Source organism: Pantherophis guttatus, chromosome 8, assembly GCF_059756535.1.
Source record: "Pantherophis guttatus breed Tessera chromosome 8, ASM5975653v1, whole genome shotgun sequence".
Lineage (NCBI taxonomy): Eukaryota > Metazoa > Chordata > Lepidosauria > Squamata > Colubridae > Pantherophis > Pantherophis guttatus.
Window position 1 is genome coordinate 37,661,078 of NC_142070.1, and position 13,689 is coordinate 37,674,766.

Below are 13,689 nucleotides of genomic sequence, written 5' to 3' on the forward strand. Positions count from 1 at the left end.
TGCCCTGCTTGCTATTTTGTCATCTTCACCAACCAATCCTCTTTAGAATACTTCCATGTTTGCACATCTAAAGTTTTGCACCAGTAATCATATATAAAAATAATATTCTATAACTCTTTTCTAATTAATTTTCCAATAATCCCAACAAGAAAAGCTCTGGTTTCTTTATAATTTAATATACTTTCTTTCTTCCCAAGATCATGTGATCATCTTTTTCAACGTTATAATGAGCAAAGTCAATGGGAAAGCCAGATTCACTTAACAATCATGTTACTAATTTAACAAACTGTGCTGTGCAGGACCTCTATTAACTATTTGAACTACCAATCAAAATGACACGAAACATCTCTTTGAGGCACAGCATATTATGCCTGTTGAATTCAATGACAAGAATAACACCACCTCACCAATGCAAGTCCAAGCAATGTTTCACAGTCTTAATAATTAACTTAAAATTAACAGTCAATCCAACAGCTTTTCCTTAATCCATTAGTAGCAAAGTTTTGTGCAAACAATTATCTACTGCTAAGTTGTCAAAGTGGATGGTGGAAAAGAGTCTTCTATTTTAATCTTGACATATGCACATATTGCTTTTTTTTACTCTGTTTTACTGTACCTATTAAAATTTTTGGCAAAATAAAATTCATTACAGTCTATACCACTTTATTTAAAGTGGAAAAAAGCAAGGTTTTCCACCTAGGCTGAAAAGACCAAAGGTACAAGTATAGATTAGGCAAAACCAGGAACTGTGATGGGTACCTTCGACTTCTAGTGGACAATCACTTAAATATGAGCTAGCAATGCACGGCAGCAGCCAAAAGTATAGATTAGGCAAAACCAGGAACTGTGATGGGTACCTTCGACTTCTAGTGGACAATCACTTAAATATGAGCCAGCAATGCACGGCAGCAGCCAAAAAAGCTAATACAATCCTTGGTTGTATAAACAGACGCATAGAATCAAAATCACGTGAAGTATTAGTAGTGCTTTATAAAGCCTTAGTAAGACCACAGAATACTGCATCCAGTTTTAGTCACCATATTACAAAAAAGATGTCAAGACTTTGGAAAAAGTGCAAAGAAGAACAACTAAGATGATTAAGAGACTTAAAATATATGAAGAATGGTTGCAGGAATTGAGTATGACTAGTCTAGAGAAAAGAAGGACTAAGGGAGACATGATAGCATCTTCCATTATTTGAAGTGCTGCCACAAAGAAGCGAAAGTGTCAACTTATTTTCCAAAGCACCAGAAGGCTACATAAGAAACAATGGATGGTAACTAATCAAAGAGAGAAGCAACCTGTAAGGAGAAACTTCCTAACAGTTAGGAGAATCATCCAGTGGAACAGCTTGCCTTCAGACATTGCAGGTGCTTCAAAGCTGGAGGTTTTTAAGAAAAGACCGACAGCCATCTATTTGAGATGGTATAGGTCTCCTGCTTGAGCAGGGGGTTGGACTAGAAGACCTCCAAGGTCCCTTTCAGCTCTATTCTGATTGGATTGATTGAAACACTCCCTCATTCTCTTCACACATTGGGCAAATTTTCTTTTATTGTTTTATACTTCAATTGCCACATGAAAATGTATGCATTCCTTTCCAAGTTTCCATGAAATCATCTATTATTTGTGTCCATATGTGGACTATGCTGACAGAACTCTAATTCTTAAAATGCTATAAATATTCTCAATGTAAACAGGAAACTGGAAAGAAGAAGTAAACAGAATCCCCAAGCATAATACAGAGGGGAGGAAAGTCTCATCGCCAACCAAGACAAAGACTAAATGGAAAGGAAATACTCTTACTGAACTTTGGCTTGAGTGATCTCACTAGTCCTGGAATCTGTAACTGCTTAGAGACTTGGGAAATGGTTTCTTAATTATTCTCTACCAGAGGACAGGAAGTCAACAGTGTCATCTAGCCTGCAGTAAAAGCCCCAGCTGGAAGAGAAGAAACTCTTTTACTAACACCTCATTCCTTCCAAGATTTTCCTTATCCTATGATTTTGTTTTTCCTGCAGGGCCAGACAGCCTGTGGTTGCTTAAATATAACTTTTAGCAGTCCAAGTCACTAAAGTGAATAATAAAAAATCCTAAGAGTGATTAGGATTAAGAGTAAGTAACATCCCTTGGAGACACACTGTATTAATTTAAGCCAGAGTGCCAGATATCTTTTATCTTTCATTTTTAAAATATTTTTACAAACACATGTTCAGCTCATTATAGTGAATTAGCAATCATCCCCCTCCTCCACAAACACACAAAGAACAGTACTGCAGTTAATTGAATCCAAATTATTTATGCTTGTGGCTTAATATCTGAAAAACCATTCTTTCCAAAGAAATTCCATATATTCTACCTAACAGCTACACAGTGATATGGAGCCATTGAAAATCTCCAAAAGGTTAGTACTAAATTGTAATGTTTAATGAAATGGAAGAAGAAAATAATTAAATGCATGAACTTAATGAAATGGAAATGAAATGTATTAAGTGTTCTGATCCAATTCAAAGTGCAAACTGAACCCTGGTCCAGAAAACAAACTGCTTTCCTGCTTTATATGGTCCACTGTATGTTATTGTGCACATCTGCATGATCTGGCAATAAATGACATAAAATGACAATATCTTATACCAGCCATTGTCTGACAGTCTCTGACAAATATGAATGTTGATGGAGCATTTTGCCTTTGCCAGAGCCACAACGGGGCGTACTGAGGTTGGTTTAGTTTTTTAGTTTTTTAGCTTTTAATCTGTCAATGGGTTTTAATTCGAATTGTTTTAAATTTGGGCCAAAGTATGTAATTCTTTTAATAATTTTAAATTTTGTATTGGTATGTGTTTTAGTTCTGGCTGTGCACCGCCCTGAGTCCACTAGGAGAAGGGCGGTATACAAATTGAATTAAATAAATAAATAAATAAATAAATAAATAAATAAATAAATAAATAAATAAATAAATAAATGGATGGATGGATGGATGGATGGATGGATGGATGGATGGATGGAAGGATGGATGGATGGATGGATGGATGGATGGATGGATGGATGGATGGATGGATGAATGAATCAAGCTCAGAGAGCACCAAGGATTCTAAAGAAGTCTCATATGTTGTTCATACGTTCATTTTTTTCCAAGAAATATGAAAAGGACCCAAGAACCTGGTCATCTGAAATATTTACAAGTCAGAGTTTGGGGTGTTTCCTAATGTTTGTCTAAATGTTGTTTGTTGTTTTGGGAGTAAAAAACAACTCAAATTTACTTCCACAATTAGCTAGGATAAAAATCTCTAGGCCAAATATTTTCATTTCTTCATATTTTGATGGTAAGCAATTTTTTTATAAAGATCTACTTAATGTAGGGAAGCATTCCAATATTTGGCATAAGTGTGCCTTCCCCAAAGTGAGAAGAAGAAATGGAAATCCCAATTTCTAGAATCCTTTGTAAAACAGTAAATGATACAAATGTCATTTCAGAAAATGACATTGAATTCAATGTTGAAATTTTGCACCTTGTCATACATGAAAAGTATACTACAAAGTTGCTTCTGTTGATGACAAATCAAAGTTGACGCTTGCTTGTAAGAAAGGAAACCAGATATATGGACAAGCTGAATATTATATATTAATTCTCAAAAGCCACATAGTTTTCTCATAGTTAACAGTTTGCAGTACAGTGTTTCATTGATTTGTGGTGGCTGAATTGCCAATCATTTGACTTCAGCACACTCACTGTATTTATTTTCCACTATTTAAGCTAGGGCTCTGTGCCCTTCACATCTGCTGCTGATTTGCTCCTACGCAAGCATAGGTTTTGAATCTCTCAGAAAGTGAGCAACAAAAGGACTCTGCAGACTCTGCATTTAACTATTGATAAATTTGGCTCACCTTTTCTGCCAATGTTTCAATATGCAGAATAGCTGTTTCATTGAAAACTTGCTAAGCTGCCAAAATTTCTTGGACCAAAATGTTGATGCCATGTAAAAGGAGCAACAGCTGAGATTTAGTGTATTAAAAATGCAGAAATAGAATACCTTTTTTTTAAAAAAAAAACCACATCTTCAAGAATTTTTTAAAAATAATTTTTAAATTTTTGGTCATTTCTTATGTAGGTACAATTTAAATTCAGCCCTGTTTAGTTAACAAGTCTAAGAAAATATAAATGTTGGGATAGAACATAGATCAGGGGTGTCAAACTCGTGATGACACATTATCATCATGTGACATATCACAACTTTTCCCTCCTTTGCTAAACCGTGGGTGAGCATGGCCAGTGTGCGATGCATCCGGCCCGCAGCCTGCGAGTTTGATACACCTGACATAGATACTCATTGGAAGCCATTTATTTTTAACTTATCAATTTCTTTATGAATGTGATTTTCCTGGGTATAGATTTTCAACAATTTCCAACAGTTGCTTTATACTTACTTTTATCTATTACTTTCTTCAATCAGAGGATGACGAAAAAGTGATAATCAATTATTGCTAAAATATGTAAACATTATATGTTCTTAAGCAGACACTTTATTTTACATTGAATTGAATGTTCCAGGTTCACTTGATGGTACTCAGATAGAAACACAATTTGTATTGATATTCTGAACAGCAGAAAGGATAGAATGTCACAAAGAACATACTTTCTATTACTTTATATGGAAGAAACAGGTTCCATTCCTTCAAAGAAAATTAGTTTACACAAGAGAATATAGAAAAGTAGAGATAAGAGATGCAATCCACAGTGAATGGCCCATTGTTGTAACTAAATCTTCATTCTCTTTTTAATAAGTCATTATTTACAAGCTTATTTACAAATTAGCTAAATAATACATTTAAATGTACTAATGTGACCTTAATATAAACAGAGGCATAGAATCAAAATCATGTGAAGTATTAGTACCACTTTATAAAACCTTAGACCACACCTGGAATATTGCATCCAGTTTTCGTCACCAATTACAAAAAAAGATGTTGAGACTTTGGGAAAAGTGCAAAGAAGAGCATCTAAAATGATTAAAGGCCTGGAGATTAAAACATATGAAGAACAGTTGCAGGAATTGGATATGACCAGTCTATGTAGAAAAGAAGTAACCAGTAGCCAACCTGGGTTCATCAAAAATAGATCATGCCAAACCAATCTTATTTTATTCTTTGACAAAGTGACTTAGTGGATCACTGAAATGCTGTGGACATAGTGTACTTAGATTTCAGTAAGGCATTTGACAAAATAGATCACAATGTTCTTCTTGGTAAGCTAGAAAAATGAGGGATAAACAATATCTTCACCAAATGAATTTGTAAATGGCTGTCAAACCATTCTCAACATGTAGTCCTCAACAGAACTTCATTCATATTAGGAAAAGTAGTGGGCTACCCCAAGGTTCAATTTTAAACCCAGTATCTTCAGAAACAATCTAGGATTTGGGTGCTTTGGAAAATAAGTTGATCCTTTCTTTATGGCAACCTCTCAATACTGCTATCATGTCTCCCCAGACCTTCTTTTCTCTAGACTAGCCAACCCCAAATACTGCGATCATTCTTCATATCTTTTTGTCTTCCGGCCTTTAATCATCTTAGTTGCCTTCTTTGCACTTTTTCAGCATTAGAAGAAATTAGAAGATGCATGCTTTGTTTTCTCATTCCCAGAAGTAGATTTCATTGTTAATTGAAACTTCAATTAAAATTTCAACCATTACTTGAAAATAATGTCTTTTAAAGTAATGTTCCTTTTCTAAATTCCAAAAATGTCATAGAAGCTATCCATCTCTCTGGCACTGGAGAAGTTCCTATGTTCCTATGTTGCATTGAAAAGGAAGGGAATGGCTTGAAGTAAATTCAAAGCTGCCTTTTAGTGCAATCAGAACTACATTGTTTAGCCATAATATACATAAAGTGCAGGTAAGTAGGTCTTAGGCTGCCAGTGGTTCCAAAGAAATATGCTTTGAAAAGATGCTAGTAAAATACAAGCTGTCATGAATGTCCAAAGCGATATCTTCTAATAAAATATTTAACAAGAGAATTAATGATGTGCCATAGCTTTTAATCAAAATATTTAAACTAATGAAAAATACATCTATCTTTTGTTATAAAGCAAAGCTAGGGAGCTGAGAGCTGGATTGAAGTTGTAAGAGCCTTGGGCAAAATGTTCTCTGGTGTACTTTTCTTTTTCAATGGCCCCTGGTGAATTTATCGGCTACAGAGTTAGCAGCCAGCTTCCGTTCTGGCAGCCTTTTGATTTTCCAAATGCTTCGCAGCAATGCATAGATGATTTTCCAGAGTAGCTGGAATTTCAAAGGATGATTCGGCACACTGGGCCAGGAAAAAAAATGAAAAGGAAATTAGGCAACCATAAAGGGTATCCGAGTTTCTGGCATCACCTGTGATAGAGACAGTTAATATGTTTCTTTTGTGGCTCTGGATGCTGCACTTGCCCAGATGTAGCTAGCAATGTAGACATCATCTGCATAGAAGTGAGCATTTAGCCTTCAAATGCTTCAAAATGTCTGGAATGCACTACCAGACTCTGTGGCTTCATCCCAAAACCCCAAAACTTTAACCTAAAACTGTCTACTGTTGACCTCACCCCATTCCTAAGAGGTCTGTAAGGGGCGTGCATAAGAGCACCAGCGTACCTACCGGCCCTGTCCTAATGTTTCCTTTAATTGTATTCATTTCATGTATTCAATTCATGCTTATACATATATATTATCTAATATGTACTCGACAAAATAAAATAATAAATAAATAAAAAATAAATAAAACTATTTATCAGCTAACAATGCTCACCAGTTGAAGGATGGGTCATGGATTTGTTACACAGGGTTGTTTTTCTTTTTGACTCAGTGATGCTCAACAAACTAGCTCAGGTGCTGCCATCAAATAATCTTTAGCATGAATTACTGTACATTTCAGATTTTGGACCTTTTAAAAAGGCATATTTGTTCAAAGAAAGCTGTATTTCCAATCTTTTTCATTGGCATGCCATAGACAGTGATTGTATGCATAATGCATCCATGAGTAGTGGGAATAATAACTTACAAAGTAATCTTATTCATGCACCTTATGCAATATTTATAATTTTATTCTTAACCCAATGGACATTAGTGCAATAGAATCATGTCGCTTCAGACTAATTGGGAATAGAAATTACGACAGGTTTTGACAGCAAACCAAAACATTAGCATTTAGGGTTGGTTCTGCTCATTAAACCAATATATTATATTATATTATATTATATTATATTATATTATATTATATTATATTATATTATATTATATTATATTATATTATATTATATTATATTATATTATATTATTATATTATATTATATTATATTATATTATTATATATATTGATATTAAATTATTTTTTTTATTTTAAGTTTAAGTTTATGATAGTTCATGATATCTTCACATTACTTGTTATTTGAGTGTAACTTAATAGCCCTCATTCAAATATGAAATAAAGCAAGTAATCTGCTTCTTACTCCAAAAGTTTTGCAAATGTGAAAGACAAAGAATGAATAAAACTTTTTAAAGACAACTTAAACATAAACCAAAGTGGGATGTTAGGTAGAACTTTCATGTATTAATATAAGAATTATGACAATTAAATATATTTTATAATTCAATATTTTGTGGTAAAACAAAAATGCCCAGTTTAGATTCCAAAATCTGAAGGAAACGAAACTTTTTGGCTCTCTATAATAAAGTGCAATATTTTTGTCATCATTTTTAATATTAATTCTATAAAACACATTTTGAAGTGCTAGAAGTATCTTTTAGACAAATCAAAGAACATTTCATACGTCCTGTCGAATGTGGTTAAATTTTTTACATGTAAAAACTGGTAATACAATTTTCAGTTAATCTTTTTGCCCAGGATTAGTTAATTTGATTAATGGCTATTGGCATCTGTACAAGTGACATTCATATATTTCTAGATTATCATACTTTAATTTTTGAGAAGCTTCTTCCTTTAAATTAATCAGATTTATGGTCAAGATAATGAATGTTCTTCAGGAATTCCATTTTTTTTCTGGTTAATAAAACCCAGATATAATGCATCTCAGAATTTTGGAAGAGTTATTTCTTATGAGTTATTACAAGATTCACATTCATAGCTGTCATAGTTCTGGCTGCAACTCATGTAGACAAATTGATTGGCTTTCTAAGCTCAACAATCACAGTATTTGAAGGAGAACCTCTCCGAGTATGTACTTTCCTAAACACTATTGTCTGTTGAGGAGTCCTTCCTTGATATCCCACTTCATGATGATACATTACTATGATGCATTATATGGCAGTTCGCAGCCAGTATTTTCTGTGTAGCATTCTGGTTTTGAAATGTCCTTCCCATGGAAGCTAGGCTATTGCTGACTTTGGCTAGTTTCCAGTACCAGAAGAAATAATTTCTCACTTTTGTATCTACAGCCTCTAGGGCTTTTGTTTATAAATATGTTTCTCCATTTCACTTGCTTATTATGGTTGTTTTAAATTAAATTATAATTCTTTTGTTTCATTGTTTTACCATCTTTTTATTGATTGTAAATAACCATGAGATCTTCTGAATAGTAACAATAATATTTTACATAATAAATAAGCAATAAATGGGATGGGAGGGAATGAAAAAATGTTCCTTAAAAGTCAAAACATGCCAAGCACATGTTGTGTCCATTTATTTCTTCATTCCTTAACAACCACACACTAAGCTCATTGGTTTTTTGATCTTTACAACCTGAATATCAGACATAGATGGAACAATGTAACTTACAGCATTTTATAGATATTTCTTCAGCAACTATTGCAATAAACTTGGGTATTCTTAAGAGAGACAAGACCTACAACTGAGACTTATAGCAGTCAGGGAGAGTTTGATAGTGAGATTTATGCAAGATGTTTTCATTTTATGGCCTTAGCGATGAAATAATATTATTGCTTTCGTGTTAGATTTGGGCCTTTTTTCCACTGAGGCTAGGTTTTAGTAGGAAATCTGGAGTACTTTATTTGGGGTAATAAATAATAGTAAATAAATAATTCTATTTGCTCAAGTCTTGCCAGATGAAAAAGGGATTCCTAATATTTTAGTGACAGTGGCCATAAGCAAGTGTGGCGTACTTATTCCAAAGATAGGCTGAGTCTACTGGGTCCTGAATTATAGATGACTAAAGGCCAGGACAGAAAGAGGGAGAAAACTGGGAGAGAGAAAGAGACAGAGAAAGAGAAAGGAAGAGATGTTCCTGGTTGACATATGACTTCCTTCTCCTGTTTCCCTAGCTAATGAATGACATTTACAGCAATGAGAATACACAGTACAAAAATCCCTTACAGACCCAAGGATTTTAGTTGTTGATGATTTAGCATTGCATTGTCATTACCACAGATGCTTGTACAATTTGCTGATGTGGCACTTTGCATTCTCTTTAGCATTAAAAAATGCTGGATTTGCCAGCTTATTTGCTAGATGCTTCCCATGGTTTGGTCTTTGTATGCTTTGTATGAAAAGAATAAGCAAAGAGTACAATGGTTCCAGCTGCTAGCAAGATGTATTCTAATAGCAATAGCCATTTAATATCGGATCACTGTTGCTACCTATGCACCTATAACTTGTGTACTGTAATTTTTATGTCCACAATGCTAGTCCCTAGGCTTCTTGACTATCAATGGAATTCCATTTCTCTCAAATTCATACATATTTTCATGAATTTGAAAGAAACAGAATCACATTGATCTCTATATTGTGCTCACAAACAAAAAAGAACTATAAAAATAAATAATTCTCAGCAAAAAAGAAAAATGTTTTGAATTTAGTGTTTGCTTTGGAAAATGTGTTTTATTTATTTTTTTCTGTATCCTTGACTTGGACTGTATTTTTATGACAGTGAAAAACACAAATTATACCCACAAGGCAGAGAGGATTTGATCTATTCTAACACATTCTGCAAAGCTATTTAAGTGCCCCTCAAGGACAATCCTGAACAAAGATAATTATTCTCTCTCTAGAGAGATAGATAGATAGATAGATAGATAGATAGATAGATAGATAGATAGATAGAGATAGAGATAGAGATAGAGATAGAGATAGAGATAGAGATAGAGATAGAGATAGAGATAGAGAGATAGTATTGTGGTCCACCAGCAGCCTGCAGAGCTGGCAGTAGAGTCAGACAGTGTGGAGGCTGGGGAGGAACATGGACCAGTCCTGGAGTCTGGGGAAGGCTCGGATGAGGGCTCTGCATCGGAAGCAGAGATGGAACCAGGGCCATCTGGGAGTTATGCGCGGACTCTGGAGTCTCCAGAGTCAGATATCAGAGAGGCAGATGAACAGGAATCGCCTGTTCCTAGTGCATGGATGTGCAGAGCTGCCAGAAGGCAAGAACAGTTCAAACTAAAGGGATGACTCAGGAGTAAGGCCTGGAGATGATTGGCCCCTCCCATAAGGCTTAAAAGAGGAACAAACACGCATGGGCCCTTTGCAGGAAAGCAACATTGTTAACTCTGTTCCCAATTGGCATCTCTGTTTGATTCTGGACTCTGTGTGGCTTTCCAAGTAGATCTTTGGCAGAGTGTCAAGGGAAATCAAGGTTGGTGAATATCCCAAAGGACTTCTCCCGAACGACTTTTTGCAACTAATTGGGACTCAGCTGTGAATGAACGTAATTCACAGCTGTTGCAATAAAAGAGGTTTTTGGGACTACTCATGTGTTTTAATGACTCAGGAAGCCTAGGTCACAACAGATGACAGAGACAGAGACAGAGACAGAGACAGAGACAGAGATATAGAGATAGAGATAGAGATACAGTAGTGGCCAAAATTGTGGAAGCCTTTTGAGAAAAGTATATTTTTGAGGTTTGATGGCTAATAACACCACTTTTTTTTTTTTTTGGAGTTTCAAGATAATCATATGCCACTGCTGCAATGGCCTGGGAATAGCCAAGATGTCAGCTTTGGAAGCCATATTAATGCTGGAAGCTTCCACTCTGCCACCTCCTTGCGTGTGGAAAAGTAGGAGGGGGGATTTAGTAGGGGATTGTAGTTAGACATAATAGCATTCTTTTCTGTCAAGGTTATGGTGTTCCTGCAGCTGGAGGAGGAGTGGCTGAAGTGGTGGCTCAAATTGGGCCAGATGGTGATTGGGCCATGTGATGGACTGATGGGTGCAGGGGCTGGATTTGGGATTTTGATTTTCTAAGGGAAAGCCAGGAACTCTCAGATTTGGATTTTCCCAGATGTGCCAGTATACCTACTCTAATAAATGGGAACTTTGAGAAGATGCCTGTCTCAGAGTTTTAACTGGAGTTGGGATTTTCTGGAATGCTGACATCAGACCTTAACCCAATTGAAAATTTATGGAGCTGACTAAAGAAACGTGTTAGTCAGAAGCGACCCAGCAATAAAACCCAGTTAACAGAAGCAGTCATTCAATCTTGGTTTCACATTATAACAGTTGCAGAACTTAAAGACTTGGTTCAGTCCATGGGAAGACGTTATAAGGCCGTAATTCATGCTAAAGGTTACCCAACTATTAACTGACATGGTGATAATTTTTGTATATCTCCTTTTTTTCTACATGTTTCACTTTTCTTCTTTATACTGTAACTGCTATTCTAATAGCAAATACTTCATAAGAGTTATTGCATTACATTGTTGACTAAATTATCTTTCCATTGATATATAATTTTATGGTACTACTCCAAAACAAAGTGGTGTTATTAGCTAGTTTTAGAAAATACACTTTTCCCAAAAGGTTTCCACAATTTTGGCCGCTACTGTAGATATGGGGAGAGGGGGAGAGACAGCAGAGAATATATACAGAAGTGTGTGTGTAGGAGGTGCAATGGCTCAGCAGGTAAAGATGTTGAGTTGAGTGTGTTAGCTGGAAGGCTGACATCTGGGTTTTGAGACCTGAGTACTGCACAACAGGTTGAGATCCGATTACTTGTCCCTGATTCCTGCCCATCTAGCAGTTTGATGTGAGTAGATAAATAGATACCACTTTGGAGGGAAGGTAACAGCCTTCTTTGTGCCTTGGTATGTAGTCATGCTGACCACATGATGGAGAGATGAGGCTTTAAAGATTTGTTTATAGAGAATAGAGTGGGTATGGGATGAAGAGGTGGTTGGTTGTGTTTTAAGAGACAGTGATAATTTGTTAATGTTAACCATATTTTCTGTGGACAAAGGAGAAGGTTTCTTCTTTTCCTTTTTTTCTTTTCCTGCAATTTTTTTTAATTTTTTTCCTTTTATACTTTATATTAGTTATATTATTATAACTATCATTATATTATGATGTACCCTTTAATAAAAATTATTATTTAAAAATATTGGATGAATAGTATTTTCACCACTTTATCACACTGATTCTTGTTATCACTACAAGATAAGACCCAAGCATCAGAGTCAGGCTTATATAAATCAGAAATGAAGTCTCGGAATGTGATCCAATAAGCAAATTTGTTATAGGAAAAATGTCAGTAAACTTGGATTTAAATGTTAAACCCATTATAATTGTTCTTGGCTGTTACAAAACAAATAAAAATGGATTCTGTTGTGTGTAATTATCTTTCTCTAAATGCTTTCATGAACCTCCCTCTCCCAGTGGGATAATTGAATATAAATGCTGTCCACTGCAAATTGCATAATTTGTGTCCAGGATTGCTCAGAATAATATATGCTGCCTTGTTTCCTTTTGATACAAATCTGGAAATGTATAAATTTTGAAAAAAAAATCTGTTCAGACTTTTATATATAGCCATAATATAGAGCACACCATGTTAAATGTCTGCTTTATATGAGGCCTAAGTCCAAAGACAACACAGTAAAATGCAATCAAGTTCAGTTCTTTATTTCCTTACACTTAATAGAGTTTTGTCAGTATAAAGATATAACCTTCTAACCTAATAGATATATACCCATGGAGATTCCAGTGTGTAGATACCCTGAACTTTTTCCTCCCTGCACCATCCAATTCAGGACTGCATATTCTCTTATTTTGGGGTTTTCTCTGAGAATATGCTGCCTTTGCTCTGGGAAGTTGCAGTTGTCAAAATTCCCACAAATACCCAAACACACACACACACACACATTTCTTCAATTGCACATTCCATCACATCTTATATATCCAATATCACTAAAGCATAGTTCCTGTCTTTCTATGGAGTTGACTTTTTGTTCTGTTGTATTTAGTGGGTCAGGTGAAGAAAGCTGCTATCTTGCCTTTCATCTGAGAAAACAAAATACTTAAGCCAGCAATATATGTAGAAGTTCCACAAGCAGAAGACTATATTTTAAAAAGTATAATCTTTTTTTCTTGTAATAGAACAATTAAGTGCTTAAGAATCTTCAAGGATTAAAGCTTTCAAACCACATTTAGAATTCCCAAATCTCCCATAACATGAGGAAATAATCTGAAAGGCCACCCAAAGGATACTACAAGGTAATTCAGACTTGGATAAGTTTTTGTACCTCAGTTTAAACTATGAGTTATTTATACAGTTGTTTGTATTTTTAAAAAAATCTTCCACACTTGTTAAATATCTATAGGCAAGCTTTTAGTTTTGATTTGTAATTATAAAAGGGAAAAAACAATTACGGTATGTAGAATCCACAAGTATATACAGTATAATGTACTATATAGGAGAAATTTACAGATTTAGATGAACAGAAAGCTAGTAGGCATGATTTTATTCTTCATGTATA